General features: G+C 54.3%; 2 long non-coding RNA genes across 2 annotated transcripts; both read right to left on the minus strand.

Annotated features, from left to right (window-relative positions):
* Window positions 1-16,329: 16,329 nt before the first annotated feature.
* Window positions 16,330-18,219, minus strand: LOC130259614 (uncharacterized). The gene is made up of 3 exons (XR_008841673.1): window positions 18,148-18,219; window positions 17,928-18,011; window positions 16,330-16,397 (listed from the first exon to the last, which is right to left on the minus strand). It is a non-coding gene; the product is annotated as an uncharacterized LOC130259614 (long non-coding RNA).
* Window positions 18,220-24,941: 6,722 nt separating this feature from the next.
* LOC130259613 (uncharacterized) lies at window positions 24,942-26,831 on the minus strand. Its single transcript, XR_008841672.1, has 3 exons — window positions 26,760-26,831; window positions 26,540-26,623; window positions 24,942-25,009 (listed from the first exon to the last, which is right to left on the minus strand). It is a non-coding gene; the product is annotated as an uncharacterized LOC130259613 (long non-coding RNA).
* Window positions 26,832-27,269: the final 438 nt, after the last annotated feature.

Here is a 27,269-nt window from a genome sequence, read left to right on the forward strand (position 1 = left end):
TGCCCACACGCCGAGCTCTTAGCTGTCAGGGTGTCTGCAATGCTGCCAGGCCCTGGGCAGGACTCAGACTGTGGAACAGATATGTGGCAAAGTTGTTCTTGGGCAGCTTCACAGGCTGCAGCTCCTAACATTGTCCCAGGCTCCTCTGCCCTCACATGGATATTGGGCAGTGAGGATGAGCCCAGGCCAGGGCTTCTGCAGCACCAGGGCCCAGTCACTGGGAACACAGTTGTAGAATCATGGAATGGTTTGAGTTGGAAAGAATATCTATCAAGAACCCTGCCATGGGCAGGAACACATTTCACTAGACCAGGTTGCTCAAAGCCTCATCCAGCCTTGCCTTGAACACTTCCAGGGATGGGTTATCCACAAATTCTCTAGGAAACCTGCTCCAGTGCCACATCATGCACAGACCACAGCCCTGAGACATGGAACACACAGGGAAAGGAATCAGGAGGGGAAAGGATAAGTCCCAAAGGTGAACAGGTGGTCATGCCTGGCGGAGTGGAAGGAGACACCAAAACCAGTCTTTTTGACACTCAAGATCTCACTTGCCTGTGACTCAGTGTCACCATGAGATAGACACTGTTGTGTTGAAGCTACCACAGTAATAGATAGCCTTATCCTCAGCTTGAGCATCAGTGACCATCTGGAGTCAGACACAAAACCATGAAGGAATGTCCGAGGGTCTTCTGTCATTCCAGTAGATCACAGTGACAGGGGCACTGCCAGGGACCTTCTGCTAGTACCAGCCATACTCATTGTTGCTCCCAGAGCTTGTAGCCTAGACTGTTTGCCCCAAGTTGGCTGGCACCGAGGATGACAGACTGAAGCAGGGAGCCTGGAGATGGAGGTGAGCCATTGCCCCAGGAGCTCATCTGCCCAGGCAGCATGACAGGGTTCCTATGCCTAAGCTCCTCATGACTCAGTGTGGCATAGAGCCTCAAGACAGAGAGGAAGATTAGAGAGCCATGGCCCTGGAAGGAGAGCTGGCAGCATCAGAGCAGTAGAACATCACCCTGTGAGGGAAAGGAACCTGGTCATGGCTACACAAACATGGAGGAATCAGAGCCCAGCCTGGCCCAGCAGCAGAGGCAGCTTCAGGACCAGCAGCAGCAGCAGCAGGAGGTGGAAGCATGAAGCAAAAGGTAGCAGGGCTTGGGATGAGGCAGTGCCATTCCTATCATGGGGACAGGGGAAAGAGTCACCTCCTGTGCCTTGTCATGCACATTCATGTCCTTAGGCAGGGGCCAGGAACCTGTCTCAACTCCACTATCACAGCGTTGTTTGGCCCTGAGAAAAAATGGCTCAAAACCTTCCTCTATTGACACTGGGTTCTGTGTCTCACTTCCCCATTACTCACTGGCTTCATCGCCCACAGCAGCACTGCTGCCGTCCCTGCTACTACAGAAATAGACAGCCTCGTCCTCGGCTTGGACCCCAGTGATGGTTAAGGTGCCCATGGAGCTCAACCAGGACCCAGAGAATCACAGAGGGATGCCCGACGGTCTGTTGTTGCTGCCAGAGATCAGAGTGACAGAGCCCAAGGCACCCCAGCACTGAGGCAGAAGGAGGAGGATATGGTCATCAGTAGCAAGATGTGATGGGTTTGGGGACAAAGCCACACTGATCTTTGTAGGGACAAGAACAATGACCTTCAGACATGGTGGAGAAGAAGAGAACCTCCAGTTCTGTGGGACAACAAACATAGCCATTGCTGTACAGAGGGGATAGAAACCTACCTTACAGCAAGCTGAGAGGGAGGAGGGTGGAAATATTTTCTTTAGATTTGGAATCTGGAAATCCTTGGAATTCTCACTTTCTACCTCTTGTAGTCATGATACATCATAGCCACCACTGCTGCTGTCCCAGCTACCACAGAAATAGACAGCCTCGTCTTCGGCTTGGACCCCAGTGATGGTTAAAGTGTTCGTGCCGCTGGATGTGGATCCAGAGAATCGTGAAGGGATGCCCGAGGGTCTCTTGTTGTTTTCATAGATCACAGTGACAGGGGCACTGCCAGGGACCTTCTGCTGGTACCAGCCATAGTAGCTGCCACCCCCAGAGCAGGTGATCCTGACCATGTCTCCCATGTTGGCTCACACTGAGGCTGGCTGAGTCACTGCTGTTGCATGGATCAGGGAACCTGGAGAGGGAGAGGAGAAAGGGTAGATGTAGCAGTCAGTTAGTGTCACAGGAGCACTGCCCTTCTCAGGTAGGGGAACAGTAATGGGCGAACTCTGCCTTCAGGAACACGTGGGACATCCAGGGTGCAACCCCTACCCTGGGCACTCCTGAGGGATTGCTGTAGATAGAGCATGAAACCTCTCCCTGCCCACTGCCCCTCAGGACACTCCTCATCCCATGTACTGAGGCCAGACAGCTTCATAGATGTGGACACCTCAGTGTCTGGGGCAGCTGGAGACACCCTTGCCCATGGACCAACAGGAACCATGTCCAGGCCAGCAGCCAGGGACTGCAAGGCAGTGAGAAGCTCTGTGTGGTTAAAATGCATGACAAAGCACTGGGGACATCTTCAACACACTATGGCCATCAGATGGGATGTAGCAGGAGGACAGAATTGTAGACAAGACCCAGCAAAGAAAGAGCCAAAATAGTGGCAGGCACCAAGGGTAGGAACTGCCTTCCCCACACAGAGAAAGGTTCAGCAATCAAGAGGAGTGCAAAAATTACCCCTCCATCACAGCCTGAGCAGCACTGCTTTCATAGCCACCACAGAAATAGGCAGCCTTGTCTTAGGCGTGGACCACAGTGATGGTTAATGTGGCTGTGTTGCCGGATGTGGATCTGGAGAATCGCGAAGGGATGCCTGAGGGTCTCTTGTTATCCTGGAAGATCACAGTGACAGGTCCACTGCCAGGGACCTTCTGCTGGTACCAGCCATACGAGCTGTTGCTAGCTCCAGAGCAGGTGATCCTGACCATGTCTCCCATGTTGGCTGACACAGCAGATGGCTGAGTAACTGCTGCTGCCTGGACCAGGGAACCGAGAAGAGAAGGGAAGTTTCAGGGAAGTTTCAGGGAAGGGAAGTTTCACGGAAGTTTCAGGGAAGGGAAGTTTCAAAGAAGTTTCAGGGAAGTTTCAGGGAAAAAAGTTTCAGGGAAGGGAAGTTTCAGAGAAGCTTCAGGGAAGCTTCAGAGAAGTTTCAGGGACGTTTCAAGGAAGGGAAGGGAAGTTTGAGGGAAGGGAAGTTTCAGGGAAGGGAAGTTTCAGGGAAGGGAAGTTTCAGGGAAGTTTCAGGGAAGTTTCAGGGAAGTTTAAGGGAAGTTTCAGGTAAGGGAAGTTTCAGGGAAGGGAAGTTTCAGGGAAGTTTCAGGGAAGTTTCAGGGAAGTTTCAGGGAAGTTTCAGGGAAGGGAAGTTTCAGGGAAGGGAAGTTTCAGGGAAGTTTCAGGGAAGTTTCAGGGAAGTTTCAGGGAAGTTTCAGGGAAGTTTCAGGGAAGTTTCAGGGAAGGGAAGGGAAGGGAAGTTTCAGGGAAGGGAAGTTTCAGGGAAGGGAAGGGAAGGGAAGTTTCAGGGAAGGGAAGGGAAGTTTCAGGGAAGTTTCAGGGAAGTTTCAGGGAAGGGAAGTTTCAGGGAAGTTTCAGGGAAGTTTCAGGGAAGTTTCAGGGAAGTTTCAGGGAAGTTTCAGGGAAGTTTCAGGGAAGTTTCAGGGAAGTTTCAGGGAAGTTTCAGGGAAGTTTCAGGGAAGGGAAGGGAAGTTTCAGGGAAGGGAAGTTTCAGGGAAGGGAAGTTTCAGGGAAGGGAAGGGAAGGGAAGTTTCAGGGAAGGGAAGTTTCAGGGAAGGGAAGTTTCAGGGAAGGGAAGTTTCAGGGAAGGGAAGTTTCAGGGAAGGGAAGGGAAGTTTCAGGGAAGTTTCAGGGAAGTTTCAGGGAAGGGAAGGGAAGGGAAGGGAAGGGAAGGGAAGGGAAGGGAAGGGAAGGGAAGGGAAGGGAAGGGAAGGGAAGGGAAGGGAAGGGAAGGGAAGGGAAGGGAAGGGAAGGGAAGGGAAGGGAAGGGAAGGGAAGGGAAGGGAAGGGAAGGGAAGGGAAGGGAAGGGAAGGGAAGGGAAGGGAAGGGAAGGGAAGGGAAGGGAAGGGAAGGGAAGGGAAGGGAAGGGAAGGGAAGGGAAGGGAAGGGAAGGGAAGGGAAGGGAAGGGAAGGGAAGGGAAGGGAAGGGAAGGGAAGGGAAGGGAAGGGAAGGGAAGGGAAGGGAAGGGAAGGGAAGGGAAGGGAAGTTTCAGGGAAGGGAAGGGAAGGGAAGGGAAGGGAAGGGAAGGGAAGGGAAGGGAAGGGAAGGGAAGGGAAGGGAAGGGAAGGGAAGGGAAGGGAAGGGAAGGGAAGGGAAGGGAAGGGAAGGGAAGGGAAGGGAAGGGAAGGGAAGGGAAGGGAAGGGAAGGGAAGGGAAGGGAAGGGAAGGGAAGGGAAGGGAAGGGAAGGGAAGGGAAGGGAAGGGAAGGGAAGGGAAGGGAAGGGAAGGGAAGGGAAGGGAAGGGAAGGGAAGGGAAGGGAAGGGAAGGGAAGGGAAGTTTCAGGGAAGGGAAGGGAAGGGAAGGGAAGGGAAGTTTCAGGGAAGGGAAGGGAAGTTTCAGGGAAGGGAAGGGAAGTTTCAGGGAAGGGAAGGGAAGGGAAGGGAAGTTTCAGGGAAGGGAAGGGAAGTTTCAGGGAAGGGAAGGGAAGTTTCAGGGAAGGGAAGGGAAGTTTCAGGGAAGGGAAGTTTCAGGGAAGGGAAGTTTCAGGGAAGTTTCAGGGAAGGGAAGTTTCAGGGAAGGGAAGTTTCAGGGAAGGGAAGTTTCAGGGAAGGGAAGGGAAGTTTCAGGGAAGGGAAGGGAAGTTTCAGGGAAGGGAAGGGAAGGGAAGTTTCAGGGAAGGGAAGGGAAGTTTCAGGGAAGGGAAGTTTCAGGGAAGGGAAGGGAAGGGAAGGGAAGGGAAGGGAAGGGAAGGGAAGGGAAGGGAAGGGAAGGGAAGGGAAGGGAAGGGAAGGGAAGGGAAGGGAAGGGAAGGGAAGGGAAGGGAAGGGAAGGGAAGGGAAGGGAAGGGAAGGGAAGGGAAGGGAAGGGAAGGGAAGGGAAGGGAAGGGAAGGGAAGGGAAGGGAAGGGAAGGGAAGGGAAGGGAAGGGAAGGGAAGGGAAGGGAAGGGAAGGGAAGGGAAGGGAAGGGAAGGGAAGGGAAGGGAAGGGAAGGGAAGGGAAGGGAAGGGAAGGGAAGGGAAGGGAAGGGAAGGGAAGGGAAGGGAAGGGAAGGGAAGGGAAGGGAAGGGAAGGGAAGGGAAGGGAAGGGAAGGGAAGGGAAGGGAAGGGAAGGGAAGGGAAGGGAAGGGAAGGGAAGGGAAGGGAAGGGATGAGATTGGGTCCATCAGTGCCCCAGCAGAATAGACCTGTCTGGAGGGCAAGTTTTCAGGGAATGCAGCAGTCAGAGGTGCATGGACTCCGCCACGATCACCAGCATATCTGAGGACTGTATCCCAGGACAAGGCATTTCAGCATGGAGACAGCTCTTGCAGATGCTAGAGGAAATGGTTTTCAGTAGCAAGAGGCAGTGGGGTGGGTAAGAGGTATAGTTTTTTAGGGACAAGGACAGTAGCCGCCAGCCTCCTGTTCTCTAGGACAAAAAAAATGGTACTCATATCCACAGTCATGCAGAGGAGAAAAAAACCTGTCTCAGTCCCACATCCAAAACGCTGCTTGGCCATGTGAAGGACAGAAAAATCTCAACCTTTGATTTCTCTCCACCTCATTTGCAAAGCTGTCTTTGTCACTTCACCAGCACCACTGATGCAGTCCCAGATACCACAGAAATAGAAAGCCTCGTTCTCAGCTTGGACCCCATTGATGGTCAACGTGTTCGTGGAGCCAGATGTGGATCCGGAGAATCGCGAAGGGATGCTCGAGGGTCTGTTGCTATTGCTGTAGATCACAGTGACAGGGGCACTGCTAGGGATCTTCTGCTGGAACCAGCCAGCATAAGCATAGCTGCTGCCACCCCCAGAGCAGGTGATCCTGACCATGTCTCCCATGTTGGCTCACACCTCGGATGGCTGAGTCACTGCTGCCTGGACTAGGGAACCTGGAGAAAGACAGAAGAAAGAGGAGAAGACCGGGGTCAGTCAGTGTCCCAGAAGAACAGACCTGCCTGGGCAGCAGGAGGGGTGCCTGTGCCCAAAAGCCTCATCCTGGCCCAGCAAGTCTGGCCATGGTACCTGTGCTGTGGATGTGCACTGCCACCGCAAGCTTCATGACCTCACACGGATGAGGCTGTGCTGTGGCACCCAACACCCTCTTATGTGCCACAACACCCCCACTGCAGGCACTGCTCCAGCACCAGTGACTCTCCCCTTTGTCAGCAGCACCATAGGAACAGAATGGCTGTGCATTCTGAAGCCCCTGAAGCATGCGGGCAAGTGCCCAACTTGGCCTGCCCCACATATCTGCACAGACTTCTGCCCAGCACCTTCCAGACCTGCCTCTGCCTTTCCATGCTGTTCCTTTGGCCGTAGAGATGGACAAGAACTGCAAAGGCATGCTTGGGGATATGTTGTTGCTCTAGTGACAGGGGCACCACCAGGGTCCTTCTGCCTGGACCAGCCAGTATAAGTCTAGCTACTGCTAAGTCCAGAGGAGCTGCTTTTTGTGGTTTCTCTGAGGTGAGCAGACACCGAGGATGGCTGACTTGGCAATACTGCCTGAACCAGGAGAACTGTAGAATGAGACTGGAAAAGACAGGGCTCAGTAAGGCAGACAGCTCTACCCTGATGCTTGAAACAGGAATGAAGGAACTCCTCATAGAGCTCTACCATGGTAGCTTTCTATATCACTTCAGCAATCCTCTGCGCCACTATAGCTGCATCACTGCTGCTGTCCTGTCCACCACAGAAATAGACAGCCTCGTCCTCGGCTTGGACCCCAGTGATGGTTAACGTGTTTGTGGAACCGGACTCGGATCCAGAGAATCACGAAGGGATGCCTGGGGGTCTCTGGTCATTGTAGTAGATCACAGTGACAGGGCCACTGCCAGGGACCTTCTGCTGGAACCAGCCATACCAGTTGCTGCTAGCCCCGGAACAGGTGATCTTAGCAGTCTCTCACATGTTTGCTTATATGGTGGATGACTGACTCACTGTTGCTGCCTGGACCAGGGAACCTGGAGAGAGAAAGGAGAGATGGGAGTAGACATGGGGTCAGTCAGTGTCCAAGGGGCAAAGACATGTCTGATAAAGATATAGGGAATGTGACAGAGGAGAACAGACATGTAAAATGGCCACAGGCACAACAGGGGAGCAGAGCCCAGCCCAGGCATCCCTGCACAGAGGCACCAGACATGGTCGTTACTTGTAAGTCTTAGTGGAGTGGGAGACAAAGACTCCCACTTTTGTAGGGGGGAGAACAATGATCAGCAGCTCCAAAGGAACCTTCTACTTTTTAGAACACAAAACAGGCAAAACTAAGAGCAATGGTATTGCAAAGGAGACAAAAACCTGCCCCACTCCCACATCCAGAACTCTGCTTCATCATGAGAATGACAGGAAATCTCCTTTTATAATTCTTCTGTACCTCACTTGAAAATCTGTGTCATTATACAGGCACCACTGCTGTCCCAGCCACCACAGAAATAGAAAGCCTCGTTCTCAGCTTGAAACCCAGTGATGATTAATGTGTTTGTGGAGCTGGATGTGGATCCGGAGAATCGTGAAGGGATGCTCGAGGGTCTGCTGTTATCCCAGTAGATCACAGTGACAGGGGCACTGCCAGGGACCTTCTGCTGGTACCAGCCATAATAGTTGCTGCTACCTCCAGAGCAGGTGATCCTGATGGTGTTTCCCGTGTTGGCTGACAGGAAGGATGGCTGAGACAGTGATGCTGCCTGGACCAGGGAACCTGGAGAGGGAGAGAAGAGGGGGAAGAAGAAGAAGATTAACCTGTGCCCCAGGAACACAGCTTTCCCGGAGCATCAGGAGGTGGCCCTGTGTGCAGGAGCTCTGTCTAGGCACAGCAAGTCTGGCCACGGCACCTGAGCTGTAGGTGAACACCGTGAGGAGGGGAGGGGCCCAGGCCATGGCGCAATCCCACCAGCTACATGCCCTCACACTTGGTGGGGCTCTGCTGTGGATTTTGTCTAGCTTTCAAGCCGTCACATGCTTGGGCCATGGCTCCTCCATGAAATTCAGATTCCATTCACAAGGCAGGATCCTGACAGTACATCTTGCCCCAGCTCCCACTCAGCTCCCTCGTTAGGAACCCGTACCCAACCCTCATTCCCATACCACACTTCAAGTGCAGAGAAAAACTGCTAGATTTATGGTGAGTTACACCTGACATGGTGATGGCCAAATGCCCAGGTGGCAGAACAGGGTGTTGGTCCTGCCAGGGATCCGGAAATCAAAGGGCCTCTGGTGCACTATCAATCTGCAAAACCATTCCTGTAAACTGCAGTTGCCAAACAACAGTCATTCTTCAGAAACAGCATCCCCCAGCATACATGATCAACAACCATCCCGCAGGGTACCTCAATCCTGCCAGCACTGCTGTCACAGAAATAGACAGCCTCATCCTCAGCTTGAAACCCAGTGATTGTTAACATGTTCGTGATGCCAGACAAGGATCCGGAGAATCGCAAAGGGATGCCCGAGGGTCTGTTGCTATTCCAGTAGATCACAGTGACAGGGGCACTGCCAGGGACCTTCTGCTGGTACCAGCCACAGCCATAGCCACTGCTATCCCCGGAGCAGGAGATCCTGACAGTCTCTTCCACACTGGCTGGCAGTGAGGATGGCTGCTGACTCAGCATTGTCTGAACCAGGGCGTGTGAAAAAAAGGAGAAGAGAGAAGAGGAGAGTGGAGCCAGTCAGAGTCCCAGGAGCACAGACCTGCCTGGACAAGGTTACAGGGAATGCAACAGTCAAGTTAAGAACACACAAGGACATGGTCTCATGCACATTCCAGGAGCAGAGCCCAGCCCATTGCAGAACGGCTGCACAAAAGCAGCTCTGGCAGCACAGGAGGACATGGCCAGCTGTAGCAAGAAGCTGTGAGCGACACAGCTACACCAAGAGCTGCCGGGAGGGAGAAGGGCCAAAATCTTTCCTCTGCAATTGGAGTCTCTGTCACTTTCTCTTATTCATGGTCACCACACACCATAGCTGCTGCCACTGCTGCTGTCATAGCTACCACAGAAATAGACAGCCTCGTCCTCGGCTTGGACCCCAGTGATGGTTAAGGTGCCCGTGCCGCTGGAATAGGATCCGGAGAATCGTGAAGACCCGAGGTCTCCTGTCACTGTGGTAGATCACAGTGGGTACCAGTTATAGCTGCTGCTGCTACCAGTGCAGGTGATTTTGACCGTGTCTCCCACCTTGGCCGACAACTCATGTGGCTGCTGAGTCAGCGCTGCCTGGACCAGGGAACCTGGAGAGAGAGAGAGAAGAGAGGGGAGAAGACAGGGGTCAGTCAGTGTCCCAGGGGCACAGACCTGCCCGGGCAGCAGGACGGGGTCCCTGTGCCCAAAGGCCCCATCCAGGCACAGCAAGTCTGGCCATGGCACCTGTGCTGTGGGTGAGCACTGCCAGGAGAGGAGGGGCCCAGGCCACGGTGCAATCCCACCAGTTCCATGTCCTCACATTGATGGGACTGTTCTGTAGGCCCTTGACCAGCTTTTAAGCCCCTACGTTCCTCAGGCCCAGGCCCTCCACGGATATGTGACGCCCAATGTTCCCTGGACCTCGTGTCCCAGAGCTCCCTCTGCCTACTGCAGGAACCTCTGTCCCACCAAAGGGCAGCAAGATTGGTCTATCCTTCCCCAGCATGACTGCTGAGCTCTCAGCTCAGACAGGGACCACCCCGAGCCTGTTCCTGCCTTGTAGGACATGGCTTCACTGCACACATTTTGCTTCCATGGAGAGTGCCACCCAGGGGCTGTCTGAATTGCCACAAGAGAAATGCAGAGCAGAGAAATAGGGCTTTGAAAGGGAATGGGAGCCACACAGACCAGAAGCTTCAAGGCTCAACAACACAAAGAAAAACCAAGCCCTCAGTTCCTCCAAATTCAAAGTGAGCTGAGGGTCTCCAGCAGCTTCTCAGCAGCTGTGGGCAGAGCTGAGCTGGTGTTTGTACCTACCACGAGCACACAGCACCCGCACTCTTGTGCGGCCAGGGGCAGCCCCTCTGCCTCCGGCGCACAGCACGGCCCACGGCAGCGCCAGAGGAGCCTGCGGGGCTGCTCTGAACCTCGCTGGCACAGCGGACACCTGGCTGGGCACAGCCCCTTGGCCTCCTGCCTGCCCCGTGAGCCTCAGCACTGTGCGGTGGAGCCACAGTGACACCGTGTGGGGACAAGAAGGGTCTCAGGGACAGCACTGCAGGAACTGAGAGCACAGCCCGGCACAGGACTCTGCCCTTGTTGCCTCTCAGCCCTGCCACGGCTTCCACCAGGTCCAGAAATACCTCCAGCCTTGGCCACAACCATCAGGGTGTCTGTGTGGCACCCTGCCCATGGCAGCCTGTGTTCATAGGGGAGAGCCTCTCACACAGACACAGGGTCCTTTTGTCACAGTTACTGTCACCAGAGATGAGTTTGCATCAGCCCTGAACTGGCAGGGACTGGCAGCCACCACTGTGGGTCTCTTGCTGCTATCATAGATCACAGTGACAGGGATTTCTGCTGGTACCAGGCATAGCCACAGCTACTGGCCTTGAAAGTCTCTCTCACGCTGGCAGACACCTTGGACAGGTGACTCAGAGATGCTGCCTGGACCAGGGAATGTAGAGAGGGGAGAAGAGGGGTATCCGTCTGTGCCCAAGCACAGCCCTCTCTGACCTGCAGGACAGGGCTCCCGGGCCAGGAGGTCCTGATGGAACAGAGGGATGACTGCCTCAGAGAGAGCCCAAGGCCTGAGCCCAAGGCCAGGGCCCCATGAAGAGTCCTGGCAGAGCAAGAGGACGTGGCTGGCAGCAGAATGAGGTGGTGGGGCTGACAACAGGGCCATGCCAGGCACTTCACAGCCCCAGGGTCACCTCGTGCACAGCATGGGGCCAGCAGGAGGCCATTCACAGCCAATGGCCTCCTGAAGGGGCACATGAAGCTGCATCAAGCCCACAGGCCTGCTCACCCTGAGAGAGAGGGCAGAGAATCTCCATTTTTAATTCCTCTGTACCTCATTTCCACATATCTCTGTATCACCATTCCAGCTGCCACTGCTGCTGTCCAAGGCACCACAGAAATAGACAGCCTTGTCCTCGGCTTGGACCCCAGTGACGGTTAATGTGCCCGTGGAGCCGGACAAGGATCTGGAGAATCGCAAAGGGATGCCTGAGGGTCTACTTCTGCTTGCATATATCACAGTGACGGGTCCACTGCCAGGGACCTTATGCTGGTACCAGCCATAGCTGCCATAGCTACCCCCAGAGCAGGTGATCCTGAGAGTATCTCCCACATTGGCTGACATGGAGGATGGCTGACTTAGTGATGCTGCCTGGACCAGGGAACCTGGAGGGGGAGAGGACAGAGGGGAGGAGAGGGTGTCAGTCAGTGCCCCGGGAGAATAGACCTGTCTGGGGAGCAAGGTTACAGGGAATGCCACAGTCAGAAGGAATGGACCCCACCACAGTCACCAGCATATCTGAGGAGTAGAGCCCAGGACAAGGCATTTCAGCAGGGAGACAGCTCTGGCAGATGCAGGAGGACATGGTTATCACTAGCAAGAGGCAGTGAGGTGGGGAATACAGCTATACCATGAGTTTTTTAGGGATGAGGACAGTGGTCCCCAGCCACAAAATCACCTCCTATTCTCTAGGACAAAAAAATGGTACTCATAGCCATGGCCAGGCAGAGGAGACATAGACCTGCCCCAGTCCCAAATCCACAACTCCTCTTGGCCATGAGAAGGACAGAAAAATCTATGCTTTTATTCCTCTGTCTTTGTCACTTCAACAGCACAGCTGCTGCTGTCCTGGCCACCACAGAAATAGACAGCCTCGTCCTCGGCTTGGACCCCAGTGATGGTTAACATGGCTGTGGAGCCGGATTCAGAACCGGAGAATCGCAAAGGGATGCCTGAGGGTCTCTTGTTATCAGCATAGATCACAGTGATGGGGCACTGACAGGAACCTTCTGCTGGTACCAGGCAAAGTATTTTTTGGGATTGCCTTCAGAGCAGGTGATCCTGATGGTGTCTCTCACATTGGCTGACATTGAAGATGGCTGACTCAGTGATGTTGTTTGGATCAGGAATCCTGGAGAGGGAGAAAAGAGAGGGGCAGCGTTTAGTCAGTGTCCCAGGTACACAGACCTGCCTGGGCAAGTGACAGGGAATCAAACCGTCAGATATGGACACGGTCACAGGTACTTTTGATGAGCAGTGCACATCCCATTGCTGAATGGCTGCACAGAATCAGCTTTGGCAGCACAGGAGGACATGGCCAGCAGTACTAATAGGCTGTGGGGGACACAGCTAGACCATGAGCAGACAGGAAGAGAAGGAGCAAAATCTTTCCCGTTTTTTGAGTCTCTGTCACTTTCTGTTACTCACTGTTACCTCACACCATAGGTGCCACTGCTGCTGTCATAGCCACCACAGAAAAAGACAGCTTTATCCTCGGCTTGGACCCCAGTGATGGTTAAGGTGCCCGTGGAGCCAGACTTGGATCCGGAGAATCGCGAAGGAATGCCTGAGGGTCTGTTGCTATTGTAGTAGATCACAGTGACAGGCGCACTGCCAGGGACCTTCTGCTGGTACCAGCCATAGCCGAAGCTCCTGCTAAGCCCTGAGCAGGTGATCCTGACCGTGTCTCCAATGTCTGACACCTCGGATGGCTGAGTCAGAGCTGCCTGAACCAGGGAACCTGGAGGGGGGAGAAGAAAGGGAAGAAAATGCGCGTCCCAAGAGCACAGATCAGCCTAGTCAGGGGAATGTGGCCCCTGTGCCCTCCAGGCACAGAGACTCTGGCCACGGCATCTGAGCTGTGGGTGAGCACTGCAGAGGGGGAGGGGCCCAAGCTACGGTGCAATCCCACCAGCTCCATGTCCTGACACGGATGGGGCTGTGCCATGGACCCTGTGCAGCATAGCTGCTGCTGTCCAAGGCACCCCAGAAATAGACAGCCTTGTCCTCGGCTTGGACCCCATTGATGGGTAACGTGGCTGTGGTGCAGTGCTGCAGAGAAAAGGGAAGGGATGTCCGAGGGTCTCTTATCATTAAGATAGATCAAAGTGCCAGGGGCAGTGCCAGGGACCTTCTGCTGGTGCCAGGCATAGTTGCTGCTGCTCCTGGAGCAGGTGATCTTGACAGTTTCCCCCATGTTTAATGACACTGAGAACTCTGACTCAGTGATCCTGCCTAGGCCAGAGAGACAGGAGAGGAAGAGAGGTAAGACCAGAAGGGTCAGTTATTTCCCCAGGAGCAGAGCCTTGCCCAGGCACTGTGACAGTCTCCTGTGCCCAACTGTTCTGGTGCCACAGTGTGACATAGAGCCTCAAGACAGAGAGGAAGATTAGAGACCCATGGCCCTGGAAGGAGAGCTGGCAGCATCAGAGCAGTAGAACATCACCCTGTGAGGGAAAGGAACCTGGTCATGGCTACACAAATATGGAGGAATCAGAGCCCAGCCTGGCCCAGCAGCAGAGGCAGCTTCAGGACCAGCAGCAGCAGCAGCAGGAGGTGGAAGCATGAAGCAAAAGGTAGCAGGGCTTGGGATGAGGCAGTGCCATTCCTATCATGGGGACAGGGGAAAGAGTCACCTCCTGTGCCTTGTCATGCACATTCATGTCCTTAGGCAGGGGCCAGGAACCTGTCTCAACTCCACTATCACAGCGTTGTTTGGCCCTGAGAAAAAATGGCTCAAAACCTTCCTCTATTGACACTGGGTTCTGTGTCTCACTTCCCCATTACTCACTGGCTTCATCGCCCACAGCAGCACTGCTGCCGTCCCTGCTACTACAGAAATAGACAGCCTCGTCCTCGGCTTGGACCCCAGTGATGGTTAAGGTGCCCATGGAGCTCAACCAGGACCCAGAGAATCACAGAGGGATGCCCGACGGTCTGTTGTTGCTGCCAGAGATCAGAGTGACAGAGCCCAAGGCACCCCAGCACTGAGGCAGAAGGAGGAGGATATGGTCATCAGTAGCAAGATGTGATGGGTTTGGGGACAAAGCCACACTGATCTTTGTAGGGACAAGAACAATGACCTTCAGACATGGTGGAGAAGAAGAGAACCTCCAGTTCTGTGGGACAACAAACATAGCCATTGCTGTACAGAGGGGATAGAAACCTACCTTACAGCAAGCTGAGAGGGAGGAGGGTGGAAATATTTTCTTTAGATTTGGAATCTGGAAATCCTTGGAATTCTCACTTTCTACCTCTTTTTGTTGTCATGATACACCATAGTAACTGCCACTGCTGCTGTCAGTACCACCACAGAAATAGACAGCCTCGTCTTCGGCTTGGACCCCAGTGATGGTTAACGTGTTCATGGAGCCGGATGTGGATCCGGAGAATCGCGAAGGGATGCTCGAGGGTCTGTTGCTATTGCTGTAGATCACAGTGACAGGGGCACTGCTAGGGATCTTCTGCTGGAACCAGCCAGCATAAGCATAGCTGCTGCCACCCCCAGAGCAGGTGATCCTGACCATGTCTCCCATGTTGGCTCACACCTCGGATGGCTGAGTCACTGCTGCCTGGACCAGGGAACCTGGAGAAAGACAGAAGAAAGAGGAGAAGACCGGGGTCAGTCAGTGTCCCAGAAGAACAGACCTGCCTGGGCAGCAGGAGGGGTGCCTGTGCCCAAAAGCCTCATCCTGGCCCAGCAAGTCTGGCCATGGTACCTGTGCTGTGGATGTGCACTGCCACCGCAAGCTTCATGACCTCACACGGATGAGGCTGTGCTGTGGCACCCAACACCCTCTTATGTGCCACAACACCCCCACTGCAGGCACTGCCCCAGCACCAGTGACTCTCCCCTTTGTCAGCAGCACCATAGGAACAGAATGGCTGTGCATTCTGAAGCCCCTGAAGCATGCGGGCAAGTGCCCAACTTGGCCTGCCCCACATATCTGCACAGACTTCTGCCCAGCACCTTCCAGACCTGCCTCTGCCTTTCCATGCTGTTCCTTTGGCCGTAGAGATGGACAAGAACTGCAAAGGCATGCTTGGGGATATGTTGTTGCTCTAGTGACAGGGGCACCACCAGGGTCCTTCTGCCTGGACCAGCCAGTATAAGTCTAGCTACTGCTAAGTCCAGAGGAGCTGCTTTTTGTGGTTTCTCTGAGGTGAGCAGACACCGAGGATGGCTGACTTGGCAATACTGCCTGAACCAGGAGAACTGTAGAATGAGACTGGAAAAGACAGGGCTCAGTAAGGCAGACAGCTCTACCCTGATGCTTGAAACAGGAATGAAGGAACTCCTCATAGAGCTCTACCATGGTAGCTTTCTATATCACTTCAGCAATCCTCTGCGCCACTATAGCTGCATCACTGCTGCTGTCCTGTCCACCACAGAAATAGACAGCCTCGTCCTCGGCTTGGACCCCAGTGATGGTTAACGTGTTTGTGGAACCGGACTCGGATCCAGAGAATCACGAAGGGATGCCTGGGGGTCTCTGGTCATTGTAGTAGATCACAGTGACAGGGCCACTGCCAGGGACCTTCTGCTGGAACCAGCCATACCAGTTGCTGCTAGCCCCGGAACAGGTGATCTTAGCAGTCTCTCACATGTTTGCTTATATGGTGGATGACTGACTCACTGTTGCTGCCTGGACCAGGGAACCTGGAGAGAGAAAGGAGAGATGGGAGTAGACATGGGGTCAGTCAGTGTCCAAGGGGCAAAGACATGTCTGATAAAGATATAGGGAATGTGACAGAGGAGAACAGACATGTAAAATGGCCACAGGCACAACAGGGGAGCAGAGCCCAGCCCAGGCATCCCTGCACAGAGGCACCAGACATGGTCGTTACTTGTAAGTCTTAGTGGAGTGGGAGACAAAGACTCCCACTTTTGTAGGGGGGAGAACAATGATCAGCAGCTCCAAAGGAACCTTCTACTTTTTAGAACACAAAACAGGCAAAACTAAGAGCAATGGTATTGCAAAGGAGACAAAAACCTGCCCCACTCCCACATCCAGAACTCTGCTTCATCATGAGAATGACAGGAAATCTCCTTTTATAATTCTTCTGTACCTCACTTGAAAATCTGTGTCATTATACAGGCACCACTGCTGTCCCAGCCACCACAGAAATAGAAAGCCTCGTTCTCAGCTTGAAACCCAGTGATGATTAATGTGTTTGTGGAGCTGGATGTGGATCCGGAGAATCGTGAAGGGATGCTCGAGGGTCTGCTGTTATCCCAGTAGATCACAGTGACAGGGGCACTGCCAGGGACCTTCTGCTGGTACCAGCCATAATAGTTGCTGCTACCTCCAGAGCAGGTGATCCTGATGGTGTTTCCCGTGTTGGCTGACAGGAAGGATGGCTGAGACAGTGATGCTGCCTGGACCAGGGAACCTGGAGAGGGAGAGAAGAGGGGGAAGAAGAAGAAGATTAACCTGTGCCCCAGGAACACAGCTTTCCCGGAGCATCAGGAGGTGGCCCTGTGTGCAGGAGCTCTGTCTAGGCACAGCAAGTCTGGCCACGGCACCTGAGCTGTAGGTGAACACCGTGAGGAGGGGAGGGGCCCAGGCCATGGCGCAATCCCACCAGCTACATGCCCTCACACTTGGTGGGGCTCTGCTGTGGATTTTGTCTAGCTTTCAAGCCGTCACATGCTTGGGCCATGGCTCCTCCATGAAATTCAGATTCCATTCACAAGGCAGGATCCTGACAGTACATCTTGCCCCAGCTCCCACTCAGCTCCCTCGTTAGGAACCCGTACCCAACCCTCATTCCCATACCACACTTCAAGTGCAGAGAAAAACTGCTAGATTTATGGTGAGTTACACCTGACATGGTGATGGCCAAATGCCCAGGTGGCAGAACAGGGTGTTGGTCCTGCCAGGGATCCGGAAATCAAAGGGCCTCTGGTGCACTATCAATCTGCAAAACCATTCCTGTAAACTGCAGTTGCCAAACAACAGTCATTCTTCAGAAACAGCATCCCCCAGCATACATGATCAACAACCATCCCGCAGGGTACCTCAATCCTGCCAGCACTGCTGTCACAGAAATAGACAGCCTCATCCTCAGCTTGAAACCCAGTGATTGTTAACATGTTCGTGATGCCAGACAAGGATCCGGAGAATCGCAAAGGGATGCCCGAGGGTCTGTTGCTATTCCAGTAGATCACAGTGACAGGGGCACTGCCAGGGACCTTCTGCTGGTACCAGCCACAGCCATAGCCACTGCTATCCCCGGAGCAGGAGATCCTGACAGTCTCTTCCACACTGGCTGGCAGTGAGGATGGCTGCTGACTCAGCATTGTCTGAACCAGGGCGTGTGAAAAAAAGGAGAAGAGAGAAGAGGAGAGTGGAGCCAGTCAGAGTCCCAGGAGCACAGACCTGCCTGGACAAGGTTACAGGGAATGCAACAGTCAAGTTAAGAACACACAAGGACATGGTCTCATGCACATTCCAGGAGCAGAGCCCAGCCCATTGCAGAACGGCTGCACAAAAGCAGCTCTGGCAGCACAGGAGGACATGGCCAGCTGTAGCAAGAAGCTGTGAGCGACACAGCTACACCAAGAGCTGCCGGGAGGGAGAAGGGCCAAAATCTTTCCTCTGCAATTGGAGTCTCTGTCACTTTCTCTTATTCATGGTCACCACACACCATAGCTGCTGCCACTGCTGCTGTCATAGCTACCACAGAAATAGACAGCCTCGTCCTCGGCTTGGACCCCAGTGATGGTTAAGGTGCCCGTGCCGCTGGAATAGGATCCGGAGAATCGTGAAGACCCGAGGTCTCCTGTCACTGTGGTAGATCACAGTGGGTACCAGTTATAGCTGCTGCTGCTACCAGTGCAGGTGATTTTGACCGTGTCTCCCACCTTGGCCGACAACTCATGTGGCTGCTGAGTCAGCGCTGCCTGGACCAGGGAACCTGGAGAGAGAGAGAGAAGAGAGGGGAGAAGACAGGGGTCAGTCAGTGTCCCAGGGGCACAGACCTGCCCGGGCAGCAGGACGGGGTCCCTGTGCCCAAAGGCCCCATCCAGGCACAGCAAGTCTGGCCATGGCACCTGTGCTGTGGGTGAGCACTGCCAGGAGAGGAGGGGCCCAGGCCACGGTGCAATCCCACCAGTTCCATGTCCTCACATTGATGGGACTGTTCTGTAGGCCCTTGACCAGCTTTTAAGCCCCTACGTTCCTCAGGCCCAGGCCCTCCACGGATATGTGACGCCCAATGTTCCCTGGACCTCGTGTCCCAGAGCTCCCTCTGCCTACTGCAGGAACCTCTGTCCCACCAAAGGGCAGCAAGATTGGTCTATCCTTCCCCAGCATGACTGCTGAGCTCTCAGCTCAGACAGGGACCACCCCGAGCCTGTTCCTGCCTTGTAGGACATGGCTTCACTGCACACATTTTGCTTCCATGGAGAGTGCCACCCAGGGGCTGTCTGAATTGCCACAAGAGAAATGCAGAGCAGAGAAATAGGGCTTTGAAAGGGAATGGGAGCCACACAGACCAGAAGCTTCAAGGCTCAACAACACAAAGAAAAACCAAGCCCTCAGTTCCTCCAAATTCAAAGTGAGCTGAGGGTCTCCAGCAGCTTCTCAGCAGCTGTGGGCAGAGCTGAGCTGGTGTTTGTACCTACCACGAGCACACAGCACCCGCACTCTTGTGCGGCCAGGGGCAGCCCCTCTGCCTCCGGCGCACAGCACGGCCCACGGCAGCGCCAGAGGAGCCTGCGGGGCTGCTCTGAACCTCGCTGGCACAGCGGACACCTGGCTGGGCACAGCCCCTTGGCCTCCTGCCTGCCCCGTGAGCCTCAGCACTGTGCGGTGGAGCCACAGTGACACCGTGTGGGGACAAGAAGGGTCTCAGGGACAGCACTGCAGGAACTGAGAGCACAGCCCGGCACAGGACTCTGCCCTTGTTGCCTCTCAGCCCTGCCACGGCTTCCACCAGGTCCAGAAATACCTCCAGCCTTGGCCACAACCATCAGGGTGTCTGTGTGGCACCCTGCCCATGGCAGCCTGTGTTCATAGGGGAGAGCCTCTCACACAGACACAGGGTCCTTTTGTCACAGTTACTGTCACCAGAGATGAGTTTGCATCAGCCCTGAACTGGCAGGGACTGGCAGCCACCACTGTGGGTCTCTTGCTGCTATCATAGATCACAGTGACAGGGATTTCTGCTGGTACCAGGCATAGCCACAGCTACTGGCCTTGAAAGTCTCTCTCACGCTGGCAGACACCTTGGACAGGTGACTCAGAGATGCTGCCTGGACCAGGGAATGTAGAGAGGGGAGAAGAGGGGTATCCGTCTGTGCCCAAGCACAGCCCTCTCTGACCTGCAGGACAGGGCTCCCGGGCCAGGAGGTCCTGATGGAACAGAGGGATGACTGCCTCAGAGAGAGCCCAAGGCCTGAGCCCAAGGCCAGGGCCCCATGAAGAGTCCTGGCAGAGCAAGAGGACGTGGCTGGCAGCAGAATGAGGTGGTGGGGCTGACAACAGGGCCATGCCAGGCACTTCACAGCCCCAGGGTCACCTCGTGCACAGCATGGGGCCAGCAGGAGGCCATTCACAGCCAATGGCCTCCTGAAGGGGCACATGAAGCTGCATCAAGCCCACAGGCCTGCTCACCCTGAGAGAGAGGGCAGAGAATCTCCATTTTTAATTCCTCTGTACCTCATTTCCACATATCTCTGTATCACCATTCCAGCTGCCACTGCTGCTGTCCAAGGCACCACAGAAATAGACAGCCTTGTCCTCGGCTTGGACCCCAGTGACGGTTAATGTGCCCGTGGAGCCGGACAAGGATCTGGAGAATCGCAAAGGGATGCCTGAGGGTCTACTTCTGCTTGCATATATCACAGTGACGGGTCCACTGCCAGGGACCTTATGCTGGTACCAGCCATAGCTGCCATAGCTACCCCCAGAGCAGGTGATCCTGAGAGTATCTCCCACATTGGCTGACATGGAGGATGGCTGACTTAGTGATGCTGCCTGGACCAGGGAACCTGGAGGGGGAGAGGACAGAGGGGAGGAGAGGGTGTCAGTCAGTGCCCCGGGAGAATAGACCTGTCTGGGGAGCAAGGTTACAGGGAATGCCACAGTCAGAAGGAATGGACCCCACCACAGTCACCAGCATATCTGAGGAGTAGAGCCCAGGACAAGGCATTTCAGCAGGGAGACAGCTCTGGCAGATGCAGGAGGACATGGTTATCACTAGCAAGAGGCAGTGAGGTGGGGAATACAGCTATACCATGAGTTTTTTAGGGATGAGGACAGTGGTCCCCAGCCACAAAATCACCTCCTATTCTCTAGGACAAAAAAATGGTACTCATAGCCATGGCCAGGCAGAGGAGACATAGACCTGCCCCAGTCCCAAATCCACAACTCCTCTTGGCCATGAGAAGGACAGAAAAATCTATGCTTTTATTCCTCTGTCTTTGTCACTTCAACAGCACAGCTGCTGCTGTCCTGGCCACCACAGAAATAGACAGCCTCGTCCTCGGCTTGGACCCCAGTGATGGTTAACATGGCTGTGGAGCCGGATTCAGAACCGGAGAATCGCAAAGGGATGCCTGAGGGTCTCTTGTTATCAGCATAGATCACAGTGATGGGGCACTGACAGGAACCTTCTGCTGGTACCAGGCAAAGTATTTTTTGGGATTGCCTTCAGAGCAGGTGATCCTGATGGTGTCTCTCACATTGGCTGACATTGAAGATGGCTGACTCAGTGATGTTGTTTGGATCAGGAATCCTGGAGAGGGAGAAAAGAGAGGGGCAGCGTTTAGTCAGTGTCCCAGGTACACAGACCTGCCTGGGCAAGTGACAGGGAATCAAACCGTCAGATATGGACACGGTCACAGGTACTTTTGATGAGCAGTGCACATCCCATTGCTGAATGGCTGCACAGAATCAGCTTTGGCAGCACAGGAGGACATGGCCAGCAGTACTAATAGGCTGTGGGGGACACAGCTAGACCATGAGCAGACAGGAAGAGAAGGAGCAAAATCTTTCCCGTTTTTTGAGTCTCTGTCACTTTCTGTTACTCACTGTTACCTCACACCATAGGTGCCACTGCTGCTGTCATAGCCACCACAGAAAAAGACAGCTTTATCCTCGGCTTGGACCCCAGTGATGGTTAAGGTGCCCGTGGAGCCAGACTTGGATCCGGAGAATCGCGAAGGAATGCCTGAGGGTCTGTTGCTATTGTAGTAGATCACAGTGACAGGCGCACTGCCAGGGACCTTCTGCTGGTACCAGCCATAGCCGAAGCTCCTGCTAAGCCCTGAGCAGGTGATCCTGACCGTGTCTCCAATGTCTGACACCTCGGATGGCTGAGTCAGAGCTGCCTGAACCAGGGAACCTGGAGGGGGGAGAAGAAAGGGAAGAAAATGCGCGTCCCAAGAGCACAGATCAGCCTAGTCAGGGGAATGTGGCCCCTGTGCCCTCCAGGCACAGAGACTCTGGCCACGGCATCTGAGCTGTGGGTGAGCACTGCAGAGGGGGAGGGGCCCAAGCTACGGTGCAATCCCACCAGCTCCATGTCCTGACACGGATGGGGCTGTGCCATGGACCCTGTGCAGCATAGCTGCTGCTGTCCAAGGCACCCCAGAAATAGACAGCCTTGTCCTCGGCTTGGACCCCATTGATGGGTAACGTGGCTGTGGTGCAGTGCTGCAGAGAAAAGGGAAGGGATGTCCGAGGGTCTCTTATCATTAAGATAGATCAAAGTGCCAGGGGCAGTGCCAGGGACCTTCTGCTGGTGCCAGGCATAGTTGCTGCTGCTCCTGGAGCAGGTGATCTTGACAGTTTCCCCCATGTTTAATGACACTGAGAACTCTGACTCAGTGATCCTGCCTAGGCCAGAGAGACAGGAGAGGAAGAGAGGTAAGACCAGAAGGGTCAGTTATTTCCCCAGGAGCAGAGCCTTGCCCAGGCACTGTGACAGTCTCCTGTGCCCAACTGTTCTGGTGCCACAGTGTGACATAGAGCCTCAAGACAGAGAGGAAGATTAGAGACCCATGGCCCTGGAAGGAGAGCTGGCAGCATCAGAGCAGTAGAACATCACCCTGTGAGGGAAAGGAACCTGGTCATGGCTACACAAATATGGAGGAATCAGAGCCCAGCCTGGCCCAGCAGCAGAGGCAGCTTCAGGACCAGCAGCAGCAGCAGCAGGAGGTGGAAGCATGAAGCAAAAGGTAGCAGGGCTTGGGATGAGGCAGTGCCATTCCTATCATGGGGACAGGGGAAAGAGTCACCTCCTGTGCCTTGTCATGCACATTCATGTCCTTAGGCAGGGGCCAGGAACCTGTCTCAACTCCACTATCACAGCGTTGTTTGGCCCTGAGAAAAAATGGCTCAAAACCTTCCTCTATTGACACTGGGTTCTGTGTCTCACTTCCCCATTACTCACTGGCTTCATCGCCCACAGCAGCACTGCTGCCGTCCCTGCTACTACAGAAATAGACAGCCTCGTCCTCGGCTTGGACCCCAGTGATGGTTAAGGTGCCCATGGAGCTCAACCAGGACCCAGAGAATCACAGAGGGATGCCCGACGGTCTGTTGTTGCTGCCAGAGATCAGAGTGACAGAGCCCAAGGCACCCCAGCACTGAGGCAGAAGGAGGAGGATATGGTCATCAGTAGCAAGATGTGATGGGTTTGGGGACAAAGCCACACTGATCTTTGTAGGGACAAGAACAATGACCTTCAGACATGGTGGAGAAGAAGAGAACCTCCAGTTCTGTGGGACAACAAACATAGCCATTGCTGTACAGAGGGGATAGAAACCTACCTTACAGCAAGCTGAGAGGGAGGAGGGTGGAAATATTTTCTTTAGATTTGGAATCTGGAAATCCTTGGAATTCTCACTTTCTACCTCTTTTTGTTGTCATGATACACCATAGTAACTGCCACTGCTGCTGTCAGTACCACCACAGAAATAGACAGCCTCGTCTTCGGCTTGGACCCCAGTGATGGTTAACGTGTTCATGGAGCCGGATGTGGATCCGGAGAATCGCGAAGGGATGCTCGAGGGTCTGTTGCTATTGCTGTAGATCACAGTGACAGGGGCACTGCTAGGGATCTTCTGCTGGAACCAGCCAGCATAAGCATAGCTGCTGCCACCCCCAGAGCAGGTGATCCTGACCATGTCTCCCATGTTGGCTCACACCTCGGATGGCTGAGTCACTGCTGCCTGGACCAGGGAACCTGGAGAAAGACAGAAGAAAGAGGAGAAGACCGGGGTCAGTCAGTGTCCCAGAAGAACAGACCTGCCTGGGCAGCAGGAGGGGTGCCTGTGCCCAAAAGCCTCATCCTGGCCCAGCAAGTCTGGCCATGGTACCTGTGCTGTGGATGTGCACTGCCACCGCAAGCTTCATGACCTCACACGGATGAGGCTGTGCTGTGGCACCCAACACCCTCTTATGTGCCACAACACCCCCACTGCAGGCACTGCCCCAGCACCAGTGACTCTCCCCTTTGTCAGCAGCACCATAGGAACAGAATGGCTGTGCATTCTGAAGCCCCTGAAGCATGCGGGCAAGTGCCCAACTTGGCCTGCCCCACATATCTGCACAGACTTCTGCCCAGCACCTTCCAGACCTGCCTCTGCCTTTCCATGCTGTTCCTTTGGCCGTAGAGATGGACAAGAACTGCAAAGGCATGCTTGGGGATATGTTGTTGCTCTAGTGACAGGGGCACCACCAGGGTCCTTCTGCCTGGACCAGCCAGTATAAGTCTAGCTACTGCTAAGTCCAGAGGAGCTGCTTTTTGTGGTTTCTCTGAGGTGAGCAGACACCGAGGATGGCTGACTTGGCAATACTGCCTGAACCAGGAGAACTGTAGAATGAGACTGGAAAAGACAGGGCTCAGTAAGGCAGACAGCTCTACCCTGATGCTTGAAACAGGAATGAAGGAACTCCTCATAGAGCTCTACCATGGTAGCTTTCTATATCACTTCAGCAATCCTCTGCGCCACTATAGCTGCATCACTGCTGCTGTCCTGTCCACCACAGAAATAGACAGCCTCGTCCTCGGCTTGGACCCCAGTGATGGTTAACGTGTTTGTGGAACCGGACTCGGATCCAGAGAATCACGAAGGGATGCCTGGGGGTCTCTGGTCATTGTAGTAGATCACAGTGACAGGGCCACTGCCAGGGACCTTCTGCTGGAACCAGCCATACCAGTTGCTGCTAGCCCCGGAACAGGTGATCTTAGCAGTCTCTCACATGTTTGCTTATATGGTGGATGACTGACTCACTGTTGCTGCCTGGACCAGGGAACCTGGAGAGAGAAAGGAGAGATGGGAGTAGACATGGGGTCAGTCAGTGTCCAAGGGGCAAAGACATGTCTGATAAAGATATAGGGAATGTGACAGAGGAGAACAGACATGTAAAATGGCCACAGGCACAACAGGGGAGCAGAGCCCAGCCCAGGCATCCCTGCACAGAGGCACCAGACATGGTCGTTACTTGTAAGTCTTAGTGGAGTGGGAGACAAAGACTCCCACTTTTGTAGGGGGGAGAACAATGATCAGCAGCTCCAAAGGAACCTTCTACTTTTTAGAACACAAAACAGGCAAAACTAAGAGCAATGGTATTGCAAAGGAGACAAAAACCTGCCCCACTCCCACATCCAGAACTCTGCTTCATCATGAGAATGACAGGAAATCTCCTTTTATAATTCTTCTGTACCTCACTTGAAAATCTGTGTCATTATACAGGCACCACTGCTGTCCCAGCCACCACAGAAATAGAAAGCCTCGTTCTCAGCTTGAAACCCAGTGATGATTAATGTGTTTGTGGAGCTGGATGTGGATCCGGAGAATCGTGAAGGGATGCTCGAGGGTCTGCTGTTATCCCAGTAGATCACAGTGACAGGGGCACTGCCAGGGACCTTCTGCTGGTACCAGCCATAATAGTTGCTGCTACCTCCAGAGCAGGTGATCCTGATGGTGTTTCCCGTGTTGGCTGACAGGAAGGATGGCTGAGACAGTGATGCTGCCTGGACCAGGGAACCTGGAGAGGGAGAGAAGAGGGGGAAGAAGAAGAAGATTAACCTGTGCCCCAGGAACACAGCTTTCCCGGAGCATCAGGAGGTGGCCCTGTGTGCAGGAGCTCTGTCTAGGCACAGCAAGTCTGGCCACGGCACCTGAGCTGTAGGTGAACACCGTGAGGAGGGGAGGGGCCCAGGCCATGGCGCAATCCCACCAGCTACATGCCCTCACACTTGGTGGGGCTCTGCTGTGGATTTTGTCTAGCTTTCAAGCCGTCACATGCTTGGGCCATGGCTCCTCCATGAAATTCAGATTCCATTCACAAGGCAGGATCCTGACAGTACATCTTGCCCCAGCTCCCACTCAGCTCCCTCGTTAGGAACCCGTACCCAACCCTCATTCCCATACCACACTTCAAGTGCAGAGAAAAACTGCTAGATTTATGGTGAGTTACACCTGACATGGTGATGGCCAAATGCCCAGGTGGCAGAACAGGGTGTTGGTCCTGCCAGGGATCCGGAAATCAAAGGGCCTCTGGTGCACTATCAATCTGCAAAACCATTCCTGTAAACTGCAGTTGCCAAACAACAGTCATTCTTCAGAAACAGCATCCCCCAGCATACATGATCAACAACCATCCCGCAGGGTACCTCAATCCTGCCAGCACTGCTGTCACAGAAATAGACAGCCTCATCCTCAGCTTGAAACCCAGTGATTGTTAACATGTTCGTGATGCCAGACAAGGATCCGGAGAATCGCAAAGGGATGCCCGAGGGTCTGTTGCTATTCCAGTAGATCACAGTGACAGGGGCACTGCCAGGGACCTTCTGCTGGTACCAGCCACAGCCATAGCCACTGCTATCCCCGGAGCAGGAGATCCTGACAGTCTCTTCCACACTGGCTGGCAGTGAGGATGGCTGCTGACTCAGCATTGTCTGAACCAGGGCGTGTGAAAAAAAGGAGAAGAGAGAAGAGGAGAGTGGAGCCAGTCAGAGTCCCAGGAGCACAGACCTGCCTGGACAAGGTTACAGGGAATGCAACAGTCAAGTTAAGAACACACAAGGACATGGTCTCATGCACATTCCAGGAGCAGAGCCCAGCCCATTGCAGAACGGCTGCACAAAAGCAGCTCTGGCAGCACAGGAGGACATGGCCAGCTGTAGCAAGAAGCTGTGAGCGACACAGCTACACCAAGAGCTGCCGGGAGGGAGAAGGGCCAAAATCTTTCCTCTGCAATTGGAGTCTCTGTCACTTTCTCTTATTCATGGTCACCACACACCATAGCTGCTGCCACTGCTGCTGTCATAGCTACCACAGAAATAGACAGCCTCGTCCTCGGCTTGGACCCCAGTGATGGTTAAGGTGCCCGTGCCGCTGGAATAGGATCCGGAGAATCGTGAAGACCCGAGGTCTCCTGTCACTGTGGTAGATCACAGTGGGTACCAGTTATAGCTGCTGCTGCTACCAGTGCAGGTGATTTTGACCGTGTCTCCCACCTTGGCCGACAACTCATGTGGCTGCTGAGTCAGCGCTGCCTGGACCAGGGAACCTGGAGAGAGAGAGAGAAGAGAGGGGAGAAGACAGGGGTCAGTCAGTGTCCCAGGGGCACAGACCTGCCCGGGCAGCAGGATGGGGTCCCTGTGCCCAAAGGCCCCATCCAGGCACAGCAAGTCTGGCCATGGCACCTGTGCTGTGGGTGAGCACTGCCAGGAGAGGAGGGGCCCAGGCCACGGTGCAATCCCACCAGTTCCATGTCCTCACATTGATGGGACTGTTCTGTAGGCCCTTGACCAGCTTTTAAGCCCCTACGTTCCTCAGGCCCAGGCCCTCCACGGATATGTGACGCCCAATGTTCCCTGGACCTCGTGTCCCAGAGCTCCCTCTGCCTACTGCAGGAACCTCTGTCCCACCAAAGGGCAGCAAGATTGGTCTATCCTTCCCCAGCATGACTGCTGAGCTCTCAGCTCAGACAGGGACCACCCCGAGCCTGTTCCTGCCTTGTAGGACATGGCCTCACTGCACACATTTTGCTTCCATGGAGAGTGCCACCCAGGGGCTGTCTGAATTGCCACAAGAGAAATGCAGAGCAGAGAAATAGGGCTTTGAAAGGGAATGGGAGCCACACAGACCAGAAGCTTCAAGGCTCAACAACACAAAGAAAAACCAAGCCCTCAGTTCCTCCAAATTCAAAGTGA

Source organism: Oenanthe melanoleuca, chromosome 15 (genome assembly GCF_029582105.1).
Source record: "Oenanthe melanoleuca isolate GR-GAL-2019-014 chromosome 15, OMel1.0, whole genome shotgun sequence".
NCBI classification, from domain to species: domain Eukaryota; kingdom Metazoa; phylum Chordata; class Aves; order Passeriformes; family Muscicapidae; genus Oenanthe; species Oenanthe melanoleuca.